Genomic DNA, 21,167 nt, shown 5'->3' with positions numbered 1-21,167 from the left:
AGATCCAGGAGAACATTGTACACAGAGACTGATACACTGTGGTAAAATCGAACCTAAAGTATTTCTCTACTAGCAGCAATGTAAGAATCCAGAGCAAGGCTGAGGGACTAATGAGAAAGAAAACCATCCACATTCAGAGGAAGAACTGTGGAAGGAGAAATACAGAAGAAAAACAACTGCTTGAACACATGGGCTAATGGGGATATTATTGGGGATGTAGATCCTAAACGATAACTCTAGACCAACTATCAATAATATGGAATTAGGTCTTGATCAATGATACATGTAAAACCCCGTGGAATTGTGTGTTGGTTAAGGGAGGGGGGTTAGGAGGGCTTGGGGGAGAGGGAAAGAACATGAAACATGTAACTATGGGAAAATATTCAAAATTAAAATTAAAATTAAAAATTATATATCTCCATCAAGGAATTCTTATCTTCAAGCTCAGATATGATCTCCATAAAGGAAAAAAAAAGAAGAAATAGCATTTATTAAGTACCTACAAAGGGCCAAGCACTGTGTAAACACTTTGCAAATATTATCTCATTTGATCCTCACAACAATGCTAGGAAGGAGTTGCTATTATTATTGTCATTTTAGAGTTGAGAAAATAGAGGCTGAGTTTAAGTGACTTGCCTGGGGAGACACATCTATTAAGTGTCTAAAGCCAAATTAGAACTCAGGCCTCCTTGACCACAGTCCAGTACTCTAATCACTGTACCACTTAGATGCCTCTCAAGTCAATCCTCCCTCCCCCCAGTTAAAAGCTCCCTCCTTTCTCAAATGATCTTTTCTTTACTTATCTATGTATATATTATATCTCTTCATCTCAATAGAATGTAAAGACAAAAGTTGCCTCATTTGTGCCTTCATTTCTCCAGGGTCCAGCACAAAGCTTGATTCAGTGGAGTCTCTTAACAAATATATATTGAATTAAATTCTTACACCTCATTTATTTTCAAAGTTTAAACAATCTTCTATGTGAAGATAACTCCTAAATCTGTGTATACAGTCCTGTCTTCTTCTGAGCTTTAACACTGCATTTCCAATTGCCTTTCAGCCTACTACATAAAATTTGCAATGGGTAACTTCTTCCACAGCATAGGGTGGCAGTTTATCTCTGGGTGGAAGATTATTCTTGATCTGGAGCTCTGCCTTAGGAAAGACCCCTGCTAGCAGAGGGGAAAAAATTACCTTATATTTATTTTTTTTAAATCTATAGATGTCCATCTATGTATCCTCCCATAGAATATAAACCCTGTGAGAGTGGGGATTTTTCAATATTGTGCTATACTCAGGGTGGAGTTCTTGCCACCATTGCAGCTATGATAGCACCCTAGGCTTTCTTAGTTCCTAGATATTTTCTGGGCATGTAGGTGTAACAATGGATAGAGAGCTGGCTCTGAAGTAAGGAGGACCTAAGTTTAAATCCAGCCTTCAGATACTTGACCTGGGTAAGTTACTTGTTTGTCTCAGTTTCCCCATCTGTAAAATGAGTTGAAGAAGGAAGTGGCAAACCACTCTAGTATCTTTGCCAGGAAAACTTCAGATGGGGTCTCAAAGAGCTGGACATGTCTGAGTAATAAAAACAAAATATTTCCCTTCTAGTCTTTCCTTACCTTTTTGGCCGTGAGAGCCGTAAACGCCACATTTTTTAAAATGTAATTTTGTGAGAGCCTTACAGTGCGCACTCCTGTAACAGCACCTGAAAAAAACTGACTTTATGGCTCCTACAGAAAAAGCCATATCTGGCCCTCAAAAGAGCCAGATATGGCTTGAGAGCCATACGTTGCCGACCCCAGTTGCTAGTGTATAATTATCCTAAAATCCAAAGTTTAAAATTTTTTAGAGAAATTTCAGGAAAAGAAACTCACCAACACCCAGAATCAAGAAAGTGGATCTTTTATTGGGGGGGGGGGAGGGGGATGAAGGGAGAAAGAGCAAGAACATGAAAATCATGTAACTATGGAAAATTTTTTTCTAAAAAATAAAACAAACAAACAAATAAATAATAAAAATTTTTAAAAATATGTGAAATGTCAACTTGTAAAAAAAAAAAAGAAAGTGGATCTTTTGGAGAAGGTGCCATAAAGAAGCCTGTAGAAAGCATACACTACATCAAAAGATCCAGAGTGAACTTTGGGATATAATGAACTGAACTAAAGGAGGTTGAACATTTCATTTATTCTGAATGTAAACTCTTTTACCAAAGGGGAATGCCTCCTAATTGGATTTTTCTCAATGTGCCTGTCAATCATTGTTTTTGCTTTCTTTCTCCTTTATTTCCCTCTTATCTCCAACTATTATAATTTCCTCTTAGAAAGTACAATATTGTATGCACCTCTAGCTTGAAGATCTTTAGCGGTATAAGCTGGTTATGTGAAATGATTCATTGGGGAGAGTAAGCATGTAAATCTGGGAGATTTCAACATGCTCTTCTCTCAGTAGAATCACAGGGGGGATTGTGAAAGGGAGTTTTTTTTTTTTTTATCTTAACTTAATCAGTCAAGTACTTGGAGTATTTCACCCTTTTAACTTAACAAGTCAGGAACTCAGAATCCTTTTGATAAAAATTCACACCTTCAGAGGAAGGAGGTGGATTCCACTGACACTGCCCCAAGGGCAGTACCAAGCAAATTAAGAAACTTTGATTCCTGAGATGTGATGGAGAGAGCTGATGAGTGGAGAAAATGGCATATAAGCAAGAGCCTTTGGGGCCCTTAGAATCTTTGGTAGCTCAGTCTGGTGAGGCTCAGCTTGATTAGGCATTCAATTCTGCCTTGGATTTGGAGTTGGTGGCTTGAGTAGTTCAGCTTTGTGGTTCACTTGGGTTGAGGAGACCTTGGCCAGAGACATTGTGTCTTCTGCTCTTCTTCTGTCTCTATGGGATGCTCTCTTCGAACTGGAGGCACTCAGATCTGGACTTGGGGTATTTAGCTAGGCAATATTTTCTACCTACTTCCTACATTTCCCCCTTTACTCTCTCTACCTTGCTGTAACAAAGCTACTAAAGCTACTAACAGCCTTGTAATTTAAGAGTTAATTTTTATAAGCAGTGACCACAACAATTTTTTTTAATTCTTATATTTGTCAAACCCATTTTAGTCATTACACTAGGATAATCTTTCTTTTGCAGTTTTTCATGTAGTTCTTTAAAAAAATCTTTAAAATAACCTATTAAGTAAAGTCTCAACTCCTTTGTCAGGTACTTAAGATCCTACTCTAATAGTAGGTAGTAGTAGATAGTACTCTGGTAGTTTTTGTTTTTTAACTTTTTACTGATACATACTAGTTGGGTGATATCTAGAAAATGACTTGCTTCTCTTGAACCACCACTACTCCTAATTTTTGCATTTTACTTTTATTGCACATTCCTTCCATGTATACACTGTGTGCCCCACCCAAAGTGAACAATCTTTTTCCATTCAAAAATTGCCTGTTTGTTTCTTTTGTGCTTTTGTTTACCCTGATTCTTACAAAGCTTCTAAGTCTTTTCCTTTTCTCTTTCCTTGTTACTATCATTTTTAACTCAACTCAAATGCAGTGTCTTTCATGATATTTTTCCCCTTTTTAATTTTTTTAACTAATTACATGTAATAACAAATTTCCACGTAAATTTTCCAAAGTTATGTGATCCAAATTCTCAACCTCTTTCTCTTCCCTCTCTCTTCCTGGAGCTGGCAAGCAGTTCTAATTGGGTTATATATGTACTATTATGCAAAATATATTTCCATATTGTTCATCTTTGTAAGTGAATAATCATATAAAACCAAAACCCCAAAACATAAACCAAAATAAGCAAGTGAAAAATTTCATCTGCATTCCAACTCCAACAATTCTTTCTCTGGTGGTGGATAGCGTTCTTTGCTCTAAGTCCCTCAGAATTGCCCTGGATCATTGTATTGCTGATAGTAGCTAAGTCTTTCACAGTTGATCATTACATGATATTGCTGCTACTGAGTACAGTGTTCTTCTGGTTCTGCTTATTTCACTCTGCATCAGTTCATGAAGGTCTTTCCAGCTTTTTCTGAAATCATCCTGTTCATGATTTCTTATACCACAATAATATTCTGTCACCATCATATATTCTGTCACCATCACATGCCACAATTTGTTTAGCCATTCCCAACTGATGGACATCCCTTCGGTGTCCAATTCTTTGCCACCACAAAGATCAGGTATAAATATTTTTCTACAAGTAGGTCCTTTTGCACTCCCCTTTTTTTTTAAATCTCTTCTGGGATATAGATCTAGTGCCTCCATGAAATCTTTCCTGATTCTTCTCCTTAACTTCTCCACCACCTTGATCAGCTAAGTATAACCTCTTCCCTCTGAATTTGCTAAGCTTTTTGTTTAGCATTTTTCAAATGCCCTTATCATATACATATCATAGCTATTATGGATATGTCTTATCACACTCTTTTTACAGCAGGAATTATATAAGGGTTAGAACTATGTCTTATATAAAGTTTTTGTTCCAAAGTGCATGGCATCATGATCAGAAGACATTTAACAAATGTTAAAATATTTGTTTTATATTAAAAACTTTTGCAAAAAATTAAGCTTATCTTGATTTGAAATTTTTTAAAATTTGGTAATTAATATAATTAAGGAAAAAGAAAAAATAAATTGAATATTTGATTGAATTGATAATCTTGTGCAAGAAGTAAGAGGATCCTTTAACAGTCTTTTAAAAATTCATTCATTATGTCAGTTACTTTTTATTGAATTTGTGTTGTGTATTTCATTAAACTTATATGATTTCAAGAGAATAAAAAGACTTCTCCAGGGCAGCTGGATGGCTCAGTGGATTGAGAACCAGGCCTAGAAGCAGAAGGTCCTAGGTTCAAATCTGACCTTAGACACTTCCTAGCTGTGTGACCCTGGGCAAGTCACTTAACCCCCATTGCCTAGCCCTATAACAAATAAAATTAATATAGAAGGATACATATAAAGATATTAAAGTTTATACAAAAAAAAATTTAAAAAAAAGACTTCCCCAATGCTTTGTGAGTTTATTGATCCAGATCTTAAAGTGTATGGAGGCATATTGAACATACCTTTCCAACATTCCCCAACCCATCTTTCCTCTATAGGCTATAAATCACAAAATAATTTTAGGAAAGTACTTGAGTCTAAAGTCTTTGGTCTAATCTGAATAAGCAACTTTATCTGCCTCACTATCAGTTCTGAAACAATGTCTTGCACTGAAATCTTTTTTACATCCATCTTATCAAAGGCTGTGGTTCTAAAGGGAGAGGCCTGATCATCAACCCAGGAAGAGATTGCTCCAGAAAATGATTACAATAATGATAAGATTTAGAAAAAGAAGGACAGAATTCTTTAATTCAATTAATAGAAGTATCTTCTGAATTTACCTTTGACCAGGCAGAAGGAGAATCATTAGAGGAAGTGGTTAAAGAGAGACAGAATGATTTTAGGAAAATGATTTTTCCAGGTATCTTAAGAGTTAAGTGACTATACTTTTGTCTGATGAATCAAAACCATCAACTGAACTTTTACCTAAACTTTATAATTATGTATTATCTCATTATGCAATTTTGTCTGTTCCTTAGGAATATTATAAATTTAGTGGAAATTACTTGTGTCAGAGGAGATTTTTTAAATTACTTTTTTATTTTTTCAATTATTTACAGAAATAATTTTTCCTTTCCTTCCCACCTCTTCTTCATTTCCAAGAAGGCAGGTAATATAATATAGTTTATACATATATAGTATCATATAAAACATATTTCACTGTTCAAGTTGTGAAAGAAGTCATACTACTTACAATGAAGAAAAATTCATGGAAGAAATAAAGTGAAGAATGATATGTTTCCATCTGCATTTAGACTCCATCTGTTCCTTCTATGGCAGTGGATAGCCTTTTTCTGTCATAAGTCCTTTAGAGTTGTCCTGGATCCTTGCCTTGTTGAAAATAATTGCCATTCACAGTTGATCATCATTTATTATTGTTATTGTGTACAGAATTCTTCTGCCTCTGCTCACTTCACTTTGCATTACTTCATAGAAAGTTTCAGGGTTTGTTTTTTTTTTTTTTGGTGATCATCTTGTTTGTAATTTTTTATAGCATAATAGTATTCCATTACGATCATACGCCACAACTTGTTCTTCCATTCCCAGTTGATGGACATCTCTTCAATTTCTAGTTCTTTGCCACCACAAAAAGAGCTGCTATAAATATTTCAGAATATGATTTCTATTCCTTTTTATTTAATCTCCTTAGGAAATAATCATAATAGTGCTATTGTTGGGTCAAAAGGTATACTCAGTTTTATAACTCTTTTGAATTTAATTCCAGATGGCTCTCCAAGATGAATGGATGAATTCATAGTTTCCACCAGCTAAGTATAAATATCCCTATTTTTCCACATCCCCTCCAAATTTCATCATTTTGCCCTATTATGATTAAAATTAACCTTAGAGACATATATTTAATTATAATTATTTATTAATAAAAAAGAGAGACAGAAAAAGATTAGGAAGCCATCCTTTACTATAGTCTCCTGCCATGCCCACAAAGACCTTGAGCTCCCTCCCAGTCCACCCATCTCTTATAGGACCAAAGATGTCGCACCTATTTGGCTTACTGATTGGGCAGTCTGGGTCAGCAGTTCTGTTGTCCAGGCACAGAACCACATCATGCAGTGACTTCTGCCAGCCCATTCAGAAGGTCAGAGCTTCAGTTGACCATACGGTTTCCCCATTCACAAGACTTGGTATTCTTTCTGAACGCGTATGTCCCAGGTAAGGGTTATATTTTTATGTTAATTCCACAAAACTCATCTATCATTTTAACCATTCTGATAGTTATGAGATGATATCTTAGAGTTGTTTTGATTTGCATTTCTCTAGTCAATAATAATTTAGAGCATTTTTCATATATTTATATATATATCGCTTTGACTTCTTAATTTAAACAATGTCCATTTATATCTTTTGACCATTTATCAATTGGGGAATGGCTCAAATTCTTATATATTTGACAAAATTTTCTATATATTTTAGATATGAGACCTCCATCCAAGAAACTCTTTATAAAAACTTTCCCCCAACTTACTGCCTTCCTTCTAATCCTGGCTACATTAGTTTTATTTGTACAAAACCTTTTCAATTTAATGTATACAGAATTATACATTTTATATTTCACAATGTGCTTTCTATCACTTGTTTAGTCATAAATTCATCAGAGTTGGATCTCCATTGCTTTGGATTTCTCTCTTTAAGCTTACCTTGCTTAGCATTTAATTAACAAATTTGTGCCTAAAACACAAAGTATTGAATTTTTCTTCCACACTTGTGAGACTATAGTTCCAAAACTTCCATCCAATTACCTTCTTTTGCTCCTCAATAAATAACCTATCCTTTATTACATTAATGTTAGAAGATTTTATGATGTGTTTGGTTATTCTTAACCTCTTTGGCCTATGGCATAGAGAAATTCTTAATTTGTTCTATTTTAATAATCTGAAGGACTTTGGCTTTTTTTTTTAAATCTTGCCTCCTCTTAGTAATGCTATGGTGGTCTTCACTGGCCAAAGCATGTAGAAGTGACCTAACACTGCTCAACCTTCCATCACAGTTACAAAAATCTATATGTAATTTAGAATGTCAAATGAATAATCTAGTTCCTAGTACTAAATGTGGGCAGATAATTTCTTCATAATTGCACATTTACCTACTACTAAATGGCTTATATTCTTTTTTGAGGGGGGACAGGGGAACTGAGTGGCAATAAATGTCCATCTACATACAGATGTACACATATAAAAATAGAGATATACAAAATAGAAATTAAATAGACAAAAAGAATTATTATGAAAGGAAGACTTTAGTTTTTTTGTGTCTCCTACAATTCACGGTGACCCTCCTAAAGGACATAATAGTGCCTTCCTAATCCAAGAATAGTCATATACCAAGGAATAAACTGCTGCAATTAAGTATAGAGGTTTTTGCCTATTGTACAGTTGCATGAGACCACCATTTGGTAAACTGAAAGGATTCTTCCATTCATTTAGGTCTTGTAAATTATAAGACTATTTTGTACCTGGAGTTACCTTGGAAGCTATTCTTCCACCTCCTTTAGGACTCATATATTTTAAGGGGGGAAAAACACTTTATTCTTGCCACTAGATATGGCGATTGTCCACCACCAAGATGGATCTATTCTAGGTGATGTCTGGGCCATTTAAAGGAAAGATAAAAAAAGAAAACTTACTAAATTAGGAGCAGTAGTGGTTCAGGAGAAACAACAATCAGTTTTCTAGATATCAAACAAGACGAGTCAACTTAGAAGACGGAAAGGAGAAAAAAGATTGCAACTCAAGAGCCATGCCTAAAATCTCCAAGTTCTGAATGAATACAGCCAAACACAGTCAGTTCATTTTCTTCCAAAGAATAGGATGAAATCCAGGAACTTAATTTTTTTAAATACTTATCCTTTTTGCTAGCTTTTATTTACTTTCTTGATTATAAGTATGAAAGTAGGAAAATAGGAACAGAATGACATCAATAAGTAATGCATATCATAAGATATTATATTTAAAACTAGACTAACCCAATCTCCTTCATTTTATAGATGTGGAAAAAGACACTCACAGTCTTCTTTCTATAACCACTTTGCTAGCGTGTATCAAGACTAAGATTTTTAGGGGACAGCTGGGTAGCTCAGTGGATTAAGCTCCCTAGAGGCGGGAAGTCCTAGGTTCAAATCCGGCCTCAGACACTTCCCAGCTGTGTGACCCTGGGCAAGTCACTTGACCCCCATTGCCCACCCTTACCACTCTTCTACCTATGAGCCAATGCACAGAAGTTACAGGTTTAAAAAAAAAGAGTAAGATTTAAACCCACATTTTGTCATCCTGGATCCAATGTCAAACTCCAACACTGTATCCAAAATTGCCTCCTTTGATCAAATGGATGAACAAGCTTACTACTGTCAAAAGACAAAAAAGACCCAGAGAAGAAAGAGTTAGTAGGTTTGTTATGGCAGTTAGATGGTGCAGTGGGCATAGGATAGGACCTGGAGTAATCATAGATCTAAGTTCAAATCCTGCCTCAGACACATACTAGTTATATGGCTACATTTGAGTCATTTCACTATTCTCAGGTCATAATAGCATGTACCTCCCAGTCCTGTTAGGAGAAACAGAGCATGCACAAATTTTTTAGCCAAAAGCTAGTTATGTCATATTGTTATTATCACCATCGTTGCCCAGCCATAAGTATCCTCCTGACAAAGTGTTATCGCATATTGTTAACGCCTCAATAAAATGTATACTTATTACAGGTGAACAATTTGGCATAAAAAGACTGAGGAAGAAAAAAAATTGTATCCTCCCCAGGCATTATGAAATAATAGGTTTTATAATCTAGTTCTAGAATATTAACTTAAAGACAATAATTATCATGAGTCTTCTGTGAGAGACCAGTTCTATGGAACTATCTACTATAGAGCAAGGAAAAGACATATTTTCCAAAATATATAATTTTGAAAGCTCTTTTTGAAAATTTTGAAAATTTCAGTTCAATGTAAGGAAATCTTAATAATGTTCAGGATAGATCTGAGTTGCCCTTTGTACAGCTAACTGCACACAATTTGACTTTTGTAATGGAATCTATTTCTCTTGCATGACCATAATATCCTTGAGTTCAGGTACTATCTCTTATTAATTTTTATATCCCTCTCTCCTATTAGTTAGTGCAGGGCCTTGTACATAGAGTTACATAGCCAATATTTATTAAATGAATAAAAAGAGTGTATTCATTCACTGCTTATAAAATTGGGTTAGGTAATAACAGCAGAATGGCTATATGTAAAATACATAGTTAAAATATAAAACACTTAGTAAAAGCTATCCCAATATTCAAGTAATTCCCACACACCCCCCCCCAACTTCATTACTTAATAACTTAAGCAATGTGTAAGTAATTAGCTTTATATAAAAAAAATTCAGTAAGACAAAGACTTAACTAGAGAATCTATTTCACTTTCTTCTCCACTCCCCCCATCAAACTCTTTTCCCAAAGAAAACCCAGTAGACTTCTCAACAAAGATGCATTCACATTTCAGCAATGAGTGAGCTATGGGTACAAAAGGCAAGAAGAGAAAGAAGGTGGTAACACCATAAGGCACACTCACCCAATCTGTAGATAATGAACACAGGCAGTCATGGATTTTTCAAATTGTGCAGAATAGTTTGGGAATAGCCTTTTGATGTGTTTAAATTGGGGATCGGTTATTGCTAACTTAAAGAAGAACATAGTGATTTAACATGGTTTTGATTGGACTTTAGAATTAACAATGCTTTTTGTGACTGCAAAGCAAAGCAAAGTTATAAAATGCAGGTTGTGCAACCCTTTTATGGTAAAAGAGCAGTCTTTTGAAAGGTTATCCCCAACCACAATAGAAGCTAATTTTACATTCCTAATGAGGCATGGGAGACAAAATCTAGTCTTGAAATGTTTCAGCTCTCTTCAACGTTCGCTTATTTAATTAGAATTACTCCACACACTAATCTCCCCAGCCACCAATCTAATAGCTATTAGCAGAATTTATTTACTATTTAAACTGCTTAAACGGAAGTATAGGCTTGGTGCCAAGTTTAGGCAGGTAACTAGGAGAAGATTTGGTCTTTTACTTAAATGAACGTCCATCTCACCCACCTCTTCAAAGCTCAGGTCTGATATTCCTACTTAAAACAAACAAGCAAATAAAAACCTTAAGAAGTGTCATCTTTATTTGAAGGAGAAGAGCAATTATTTACAAAAGAATTGCATATCATTCTATGATAGGTTTAGAGGAAGAATGCTGAGTTCTTTTTGGCAAACACATTGATGGATGATAATCAAGTTTCAATAGAGAATGACATAACCTAAGAATAGGTTAGGAACTTCCAGTAGGTCACCATCTTTTCTATCCATGTATTGACTTTCTAAAGCAAAAGAAACTCCTTAAAAGTAACTAAACTGTTCATATTCTTGGATCCAATGATATCACTATTTAGTCCTACATCCCTAGAAAGATCAAAGAAAAAAGAAAAATATGCAGAAAACATTTTGTAGCAGCTCCTTTTGTTTGAGGCAAAGGTCATACCCAAGAACTGGGTGATGGCTGAACAAATTATGACACATGAAAGTAATGAAATAGTGTCAAGCATAAGAAATTATTAAAGGCCAATTTCAAAGAAGTTGAAAAAGACATATAAACTAATGCAAAATGAAGTGAGAAGAATCAGCAGAACAATTCAAACAATAACAAATATGTTGTAAAGAAAATGTTGAAAAAACTCTGATCAATGGAATGATAAATAATAATCAATTTGTCAATAAATATTAAATGCCTATCATGTGCCAGGAATTGTGCTAAATTGGGAATACAAATAAGAAAAATAAATACAGTATCTGCTCTTAAGGAGTTTACATTATAATAGGAGAAGACAACAAAAAAAAGGATGCTGAAAATGGAGGGAGTGGAGAGAAGGAAACAGTGAGGAAGCATGATGGAGTCCAGTCCTAGGAATGCAAACTGGAGGGAAATGAAGAGTTGATTGACCTGGGAACCTTTTTTAAATGTATGCTTTGGGAAGAGTTCTTTGTTCTACCTTTCAGTCCTGCTAGATGGAAAGAGGATACTGATGAGGCTTGAGTACCAAAGCTAAGGCAATCTCACAAGCTAATCAGTTTTCTGGTGATGAGATTTCCTGAGTGCATGATCAGGATGAAGTCAAGTCCAAGAGAGCAACACCAGAGACCAGATGATGAGTGAAGCAAGCTACTCACCTTCTGAGCAGAGAAATAAGCAGAATAAGACACATTTTTCAGAGTGGTTCAATATGTGAACTTATTTTGCTTGATTGTGCATTTTATAAGAATTTTGTTTTCTTTTTCAATGGAAGGTGAGGAATTTAAGGATGAAAAGATGCCTTAAGAAAAAAAGATTTTTTTAAAAAGATCTTTGAAAGATTTTTAAAAAGAAGATATGGGGCAGCTGGGTAGCTCAGTGGATTGAGAGTCAGGCCTAGAGACAAGATTCCTAGGTTCAAATCCAGCCTCAGACATTTCCCAGCTGTGTGACCCTGAGCAAGTCACTTGACCCCCATTGCCCCCCCTTACCACTCTTCCACCAAGGAGCCAATACACAGAAGTTAAGGATTTAAAAAAATTTTTTTAATTAAAAAAAAAAAGAAGATATGCAGAGTAGAAGGAAAGGCAGAAGGAAATGGATAAGTGGGAATGTTTCAAAAGTAACCTGTTGAATTTATGGTATACTTTCAATCAAATAATCATTCAGTATCATTTATTAAGTATTTATTATATACCAGGTACTATGCTAAGAGCTGGGATACGGAAAAAAAAAGTCTTTCCTCAAAGAGTTTCCGATCTAATGGGTAGAAACAAAATGCAAACATATGCTAAGCAAGCTACAAGATAAATAGAAAATAATTAACAGAGGGAAACACTAGAATTAAAAGAGGTCAGGAAAGGCTTCCTGTAAAAGATGAAATTTTAGTTGGAACTTAAAGCAAGCTATATATATATATATATATATATATATATATATGTATACATACATATTCAATTTCATATATAATCTTTTTCTATTCAACTTTTTATATAAAAGTGCTTTTTTTACTTAAATGCAGAATTAGTAAATAAAATTTGTAAAACATGATAAGAGAAACAAAGAGAATTCAGGTAAATATTATCTTCAATAGAAAATCTAGCTCCAGCCATTAACTAATTACCTAGCCATTTTCTTGGTTTCCTATGAGTGCCTCAGTACATTATGATTACCTCGGTGAAAGGATGGTATTCCAACTGTCACACAAGGGGAGGCTGGTAAATGTTTAACAAATGGAATCCTTGTGGGAGGGGAAAGTACACATGACACACTTTTAAGTTTAATCTGCATTATTAACATTTTCTCCATTATTGTCTTAAGTCTAGACAGTTAACATAATAATAATTCAAATCCTGATTTGTAACATTTGCCAATTGCAGAATTATAAATACATGGCCATACTGAAAATTTAACAATCAGATGTCCAGAGTAGATAAAAGTTGGTTCCAGCATGCTCTTGCCTAGAAACTTGGGGAAAAAAGACAAATTTTAACATTTTGTAAACCTTAGATCAAAGGTCTATTTGCATAAACCTTTCCTCATTGGTGTAGACTGGTTACTCAATGCTTTTCCAGTGTGAGCTGGTGAAAGTTGAAGAAAAGAGAGATCCTGTTCTTTTGACTTTTAGCTTAAGAGAGAAGACATATAGTTGTCTCTGAAGGGACAGAAAGACTGGCAAAAGCAGCCTTTGGGTTTCTCGAAAGTACTGAGAAATTAGTCTCCTCCAGTGAAGAGAATCAAATTCAAATAACTTATTGAACTAAGGATTGCAATTTTACTCATTTTCTCTTTGTTTTTTTTCTTAATTTTAAGGCTAGTCCTATTAAAAGTAATATTTTCTTTTTTCAATTCAGTTCAGCACATATTTATTAAACACCTACTTTTTGCAAGACATTGAAGATATAAAGGAAATAACAGAAGATGGTCCTTATGTAAAAGTAACTTGCATTCCAATTTTATTATTATTCATTCATTTTTAATTTTCTACAAGTTATTTTCCCCTTAACTCTTCTGTTTCCTTGAACCCTCCCTGGAAACAAACAAAAACTCATTTAAATAAAACAAGAGAATATCTTATAATATAGTTTCCCACCTTCTAAATTTACATTTGAAAGCTCATTGAAGTAACTATATTCTTCCCTTCTATTCCACTTCAAAAGACAAATAAGATCCAAGAGGTGAATTTCTAAACAGTATTGAATGTTTTTCCTCCATATATAAAAAGAAACAGGAAAAAATAGGAAAGGGGGGAAATGTAAAATCTGGGACTGGTGTCATATTAAATAAATTTCCATTAAAGAATAGATTGTCAGAGAAATTAATTAATTTAAAATTATTAAAATTATAAAAAATATTTACATTTTGTAGGGTTGTGTGTCATGGAAAAATATGCAGTTTTGTGTGCATATGTGTATCTCTCACAGAAGTTAATACAGAGTTTCATGATGGGTGTGAGCAGGCTACAACACATGACAAATAAGGAAGTTTGAAGAACTAGAGTAAAGGATGTCATCAAGGAAATGTTTGAGTAAAAACGATGAGTTGGCCAGATGGTGACATGGCCAGAGAGGACTAACAAGGCTCTAATGTCAGAGAAATTGAGACAGGCCCTCAACTCATGGGATGGACCTTTTGTGGTGAATTATAAAACATGGTAAAGAATCACAGTGGCAAGTCACACTTTTTATGGTGAATTTAACCAACATCAAATAAAATAAGCATTTCTATATACAAAATAAAATAGAAGAGGTCTGTACAAGAAACTGTGAATCTCTATTATCTATAGCTTTCTTACCTTTTAAGTATGTAATAAATGTTTTATGTGACTTTCAAAGTTGTCCTGCCTATTTGTTTCCTTCTGACCTTCCTTCTGTTCTCTTTGCCTTTAAAAGTTATGACTCAGTGACTCTCTTCTATTTTCCCTATTGAAAAAAGCACAATATGTCTATTAACAAACATGTTTATCAAACAATAAATTATAACAGATACATATGCATAGTTATCAATGTGCATGCTTTGTATCTGTGAAATAGCAAATATAAGACCTTATCTGCCAAATAAGCATGACATATGCATGCCTTATCACAAATACACATAATTAAATCAAACAATTTCCCACATTGGCTTGTTCTGAAAATGCATGTCTCATTATTTGTCTTAAAATCTATCACTTGTTTTTGAGAAAGTATGTAACATACTTCATTATTGGTTCTCTGGAATTCTGGTTTGTCATTTCATTGATCAAAAGAAGTTTTAGTGTATTTATTATAGCATAACTTTTTCTCCTGGTTCTCATTTCACTCTATACCAGTTCATATAAATCTTCTTAGTTTTCTCTGAAACTATCTCTTTTGTCATTTCTTACATTACAATAATATGCCATTATATTCACATACCATTATTTGTTAAGCTGTTCCCCAAACTATGAGCATATGCTTAGTTTCCATTTAAATGCTTACTCTATTCAAGAAACTCTGGATTTCTGAGACTATAAATTTAAAAAGAAAGCCATCCATGCTGTTAATGAATTCACACCACAATGACATAGTGAATTCAGCAATAAGGCAGATAAAAAGACTCAAAAAATGTTAAGAGTTGGCTACTGGATGAATGTCTGATACCTGAGAATTCATAGAATAAATACATCAGGGCTGCCACACAGAATCTGGCTATCACCACTGAAAAAGGAGTACTAGATCCAAGGGCTGGGCTCCCTCCTACAAAGGTAGGAATGGGGATCCAACGTCCAATAGAGAAGAAAATGGAAATAGAAGATTTGGGGAGTAAACTCTGAGAAGAGTATTATCTGCCACTTCTGACTAGTTCCTGTCTTGCACATAGGATCTTCAGTGGAGGATATTAGCCTGAAATTGGGAAGAAGTTGGATTTCAATACAAAGTAAAAGAAAATAAAATTTTAGTGAATAAGCACAAAAAATTGTAGTGGTCAGGAAAAGCTTCATGTACTCTAGAGGTGACATATCAGCTGAATTTTAAATCTAGCTAGGAATTTTTTTTAAATGGAGGTGAGAGGAGAAGTGGTAGCATTGAGGAAAGCCTTTGTAAAGACACAGAAGCAAAAATTAGGCTCTCCCATATGAGGAACAAGTAGGCTTGGTTTTCTGGAATGGAGAGTCCAAGAAGAAAGAGTATTGAGAAATCAGTCTGAAAAGGGAAGGTCCTTAAATGCAAAACAGAACAGTTTGCATTTTGTACTAGAGGCAATATGAAGCCCTGAATCTTTTCCAGAACAGGAGTGACATGGTCTGAAATGTGTTTTGGGAACATCAGTTTGATAGCTATGAGTAGGATGGATTGGAGAGGGAAATGATTAGGGCAGGGATTTCAATAAGGAGGTCATTGAATTACTTCAGGTGAGAAATGAGGAAGACCTGAATTCAGATGTGGTTTATATGAGGAAAGAGAAGAGGATGGAAGTTAAATATATGGATATAGAAACTTATAATGCATGTGATTGGATGTGACCAAAGTAGAAAAAAGGGTTCATTTAGTGTAATTCTAAGACTGTAAAACTGGGTGAATGGAAGGAATGGTGATTCATTTGATAGAACTAGGAAATTTGGGATTAGGGGTAGCTAATGGAGGGGAGATAATGAGCCCTGTTCTGGAAGGATTTGGAGACCTGCTTACCTCATCCACATCTAAAACTTTATGTCCAGAACAGAATTCATGGGTGAGGACCAATAGAAGAAGAAAAAAAATCTATACCCGTGATGGGAATGTTTTGATTGTCTTAATAAAATCAGGAAATAAAAAAATCCATTCAAGAAACAAATTGTAAACCTCAAATGGAGCCATAATAAAGTAGTAATTGGGGGTATTGCCATTATCTGGGCATGTGCTAGAGCTCTTCTTTGATGAAAACAGAGGAGACTATAAATTCTAAATTTGGCAGAAATCTCAAATTCTGTAGGGAAAGTCAGCTTAAAGGCTGGAGAAACTTTCAAGGGATGTTCAGAGAAGTCATTGAATCTTTCTGGAGCTTTGGTTTCCTCATCTAGAAAATAAGCATATCTATACAAATAATACTTACTCTATTCAGTTGTTGTAAATATTAAATAAAATAAGGTATATCAATGGCTTTGCAAACCTTGAGGCACTATACAAAAGTCAGCTGTTATAATTTTTATTATTTCCAGAATGAAATTCTTGCATTCAATCCGAAAAGACTCCAATAAAGAAGAAAAAAGGGGAGCTAGTTTTACAAATCAGAAACTCATTAATGAAGTTACATTTTTAAAATATACTCATTTATCCAGTAGACATTTACTTCAGTCCCTATTTTGTGCAAAATTCTGTGCTAGACACTGGTGGAGAGATAGATAGATAGATAGATAGATAGATAGATAGATAGATAGATAGATAGATAGATAGACAAATAGATGGATGGATGGATGGATAGATGTTACACATCTATGGATGGAACTTGAAGGTTAGGAGGAGAAAAAGATACAAAAACATTGAGGTATAATAAGTAGTATTATATGATGAAATGCATTAGAAAGTTGCAAAGTGAAATGTTAATTGAGTGTGTGGGAGAAGTTGTGCAGGAAGGGAAGGTCCTTACTGGCCCAGGTGGGTGGGGAAGGTAGGGAAAGGAGAAGATCAAAAGGTTTTTTTTGGAATAAGTTTTTGTTGTTCTTCAGTCCTCTCAGGGACATCGGACTCTTTCTTACCCCATTTGGGGTTTTGTTGGCAAAGATACTGGAATGGTTTACCATTTCCTTCTCCAGTTCAGTTTCTCAATAAGGAAACTAAGACAGTGTTAAGTGACTTGCCCAGGGTCACAAAGCTAGTAAGTGTCTTAGGCTACATTTGAACTCAGATCTTCCTTACTCCAAGCCAAGTGCTCTACCCTTTGTACTACCTAACTGCCCTGAGGATATACTTTAGCATTTAAAAGGGGATAAAAATTCTAGAGCCAAAGGCAAATAATTCAATCCAAAGGAACTTCACCAAGTGGAGAAAAATTGGACCAGCTACTTTAGGAGTCTGCATAATCTGGTTTGTTGGATTATAAAGTGAGTAAAAGGAATAATATGGATCAAAGGAGTATATTTTTTTAAATGCTTTGTAAATCTCAAGTACTATATAAGTGCTAGCTATTAGAATTATTTTGTTGTTATCATTATTATTTTATGGTATGAAGGTAAATAGTTTAAAATAAAAGAGAGTGGCAGAAAATACAGTTTTCCCTGAAAAGTGAATGGCCCAAGGTCCACAAAAGAATTAAATTAGCAGAGCTCAGATTTGGATCCAAGTCTTCTGATTTCAATTATCTGAATTCAGGGCTTTTCCTACCTTATCTAGCTATGTTCCCTCTCTTACATCTTTTCTTTTGTTGTCCCTGTTAAGTCAATTCCCTGTTGGCCAGAATGTCCATGAATCTATGTAGTTTTCTTAGCAAAGATACTGGAGTGGTTTGCCATTTCCTCCTTTAGTGGATTAAGGCAAACATAAGTTAAATGATTTGCCCAGAGTCACACATCTAAAAAGTGTCTGAGGGCAATTTGAATTCAGGTCTTCCTGATTCCAGGTCCAGAGCTCTCTCCACTGGGTCACCTAGCTGCACCTACATCTCTTTTATCCTTGTATAATCTCTATCCCAGCCACTGACCTCACATGCCACGGAACAAAAAGATTTACTACTTTTCTTTCCTTTCTGCACCTGCTTGTTTCCATACTTTAGAACCAACAACGAATATTGGGGATTTTATGAAAAGTGGAATGGATCCATGTCCAGAGAAAGAATTGTGGGAGTAGAAACACAGAAGAAAAATAACTGCTTGATCACGTGAGTCATTGGGGATAGGATTGGGGATGTAGACTCTAAAGGAGCACCCTAGTGCAAATATCAATAATATAGAAATAGGACTTGATCAATGACACATGTAAAACCCAGTGGAATTGCACATTGGCTATGGGAGGGGGATGGAAGGAGGGCAGGGAAAGAGTGTGAATCATGTAACCAAAGAAAAATTCTCTTAATTAATCAATTAAATAAAATTTTTTTAAAAGTGGATGGAATGAGGGAAATGGTATCAGCCAGTTTCTGGGAGCTAGAGCTAGGAAAAAAAAAAACCCAAAGAACTCAGAAATCACCTAATTTTGAAGGAACTAGGACCCAGGGAGATGAAATGTCCCATGGTCCCATATTCAGTCAGTCACGTTCCCAAGGTGTAATTTGGGTCTGTTCTCTTCTTCTGGGGACAGAATAGTCTTTCTACCACACGTTTAATTTGCCTGTCCAATGATGACTTAGACATCTTGGAATGAAGCTCTGTTTTTCATGTTCAGCCTGATCCAGAAGGTCCAGTATAGGTGTATCAAGCCATCTTTCACAACAGCTGTTAAGCATCCCACACTCAGCCTGCACCACCAGTTCCTGAATATTCTATATCTAGGTCTCCTATCTGGTCCCAATGTGGCTGTGGTTCTCAGTGAGGCGAGTTTGGAGGTCCAAAAAACCTTTGGAGCTGAATCATCCTGGCCATATTGGGAATGTTAAATCAGAAGCCAGGTAGGTAAATTGCAGAGAGGAGGACTTAGAATAGGATTTTCATTGGTTTTGTTGCTCATGTTCCTATTCCTGACTCCCCCTTCTGTTTATCACCAGCAGCTGTCTGGGTCAGAGTTAAAGATCCCTGAGGATGCTTTGGAAAGAGCAGGGGCATAACCCTGGTGTCTTAGCCATTTGCTCTTCCAAAGCAGCAGGTTTTCATTTCGCCCAAGGCTGTGTGTGAGATATTGCTGGGTGTATGATAAATAGCCTGCTGGAGACAAAATCACCAGATTTCACAATGATCATCAGAATCATTTATTAAACACCCATCAAATGCTCTTCTGAATGCACGACTGTCCTTTTGGAACTTGGGTGAAAAAGCCACTTTCTTGACCAACCATTCTTGATAGAGTTCACCAAAGGTGGCAGCTACAAATGTGAATAAAGATTCCTTTGGCTAGAGGGCAACACTGTAAGAATACATAACCTTGGGCACAAAAACTCAAGGGGGTGTATGGCACCAAGCCTATTGGGGGAGGGAAGAGAAGCCAAGGATCATAGAAATGTGGCAATTCTCCAGAGCTTTCTACGCTTTCTTTTGCTCCTTATTTATGCAAAGTGAATAAACCAAATGGTATTTGGGGCAAAGAACTCTTCTGGCTGTATTAGATCAGTGTTTCTCAGGTTGAAGGGCATGCTGGGGGGGGGGTGAAGAGAGTTGTTCAATGGTCCCCTACACTGGAAATTCAAAGTGGTGGTAGTGGTGACCCAACTGTTCCAGGGCACAGCAAAACTACTTTCTGCCACATCACTGTCCCCAAACCCCCAGCCCCATCCCTTTGTCTTCTTTGTTCTCTCCTTCATCCATAGAATCACAGATTTAGAGCTGATAGAAGTCATCTAGCCCAACTTTATCACTGCAGATGGCAATCCTGAGACTCAGATGAAGTGAGTTTGTCCAAGCTCATATCCGGCAAAATGTCAGAGCTGGAACTTGGGTTTGAACTCAAGTATCCTGACTCAAAATCATTCAACAAGTATTTGAGGGGTATTTTAGATATTACATACACTATATATTACAATGTTATTATTATTTTGGGTAATAATAGGGTACCATGATAAGGCATTGCAATGGAGAGTTGGGGTGAGAGAAAGGTGGATAAAGATGAATATGACACAGTCTTTGATCTCAGGAAACTCACAATTTGTGCCAAGGCTCATGTTTCTATCCTTATAAGGCAGCACAGAGTGGTGGCTAAAGCAGTGGATTTGTAGATAGAAAGAGCTGGATTCAAATGCTACCTCAGACATTTCTTAGCTATATCACCCCACACAAGTTATTTAAATCTCTTTGAGTTCAATTTCTTCATCTGTAAAATGAGGAGACTGAACTGTCTGACCTTTAACTCATCCAACTCTAAAACTTTATGGTCTTTTAAGATATGATCCTTGTCCTTTGAAGAACTGAATTATATAAAGAAAAAGGGAGCTTCACACTTTTCAGAAAACCTGAGCATATCTGTCCTGACACTGTTCTTATCTGTGACTTCCATGTTCATATCCATGACTCATCCAACTCTTTGATCCCACAGTTCTTTAACCTCTTCAAGCCCAAAAGCCTCAGTTCCAATTCCCATTCATTTTCTACCAGAATAGTCATATTTCTTAAAATTATATTGCTCCTAGGTTTTTTGACATGAAAATTCTTTTAAAAAGACAAACATGCTTCTCATCTATTCTATTCTCCAGCTTCCACTGAGCCCAGTTGTTGCCTGATCATCATAAACTTTAATTTCTCAGTTCTTCTCCCCTTCATTATCCTAGGCCATTTATCTTATTTTATCTCTACTAGGCTCCCTTTTTCAGTTTGGCCTCCATTAACCAGTTGGCTTTTAAAAAAATTTTTTTAAGTATTTTCTTACTTGTAACATTTAAAATATTAAGATATTCAGTTAACTCTTTCTCTCTCATCCCTTCCCCCATACACTTTAGAGAAGGCATC

Source organism: Gracilinanus agilis, chromosome 3 (genome assembly GCF_016433145.1).
Source record: "Gracilinanus agilis isolate LMUSP501 chromosome 3, AgileGrace, whole genome shotgun sequence".
In the NCBI taxonomy this organism is placed as follows: domain Eukaryota; kingdom Metazoa; phylum Chordata; class Mammalia; order Didelphimorphia; family Didelphidae; genus Gracilinanus; species Gracilinanus agilis.
The sequence above is the reverse complement of the archived record's forward strand: the minus strand, read 5'-3'. Positions refer to the sequence as shown.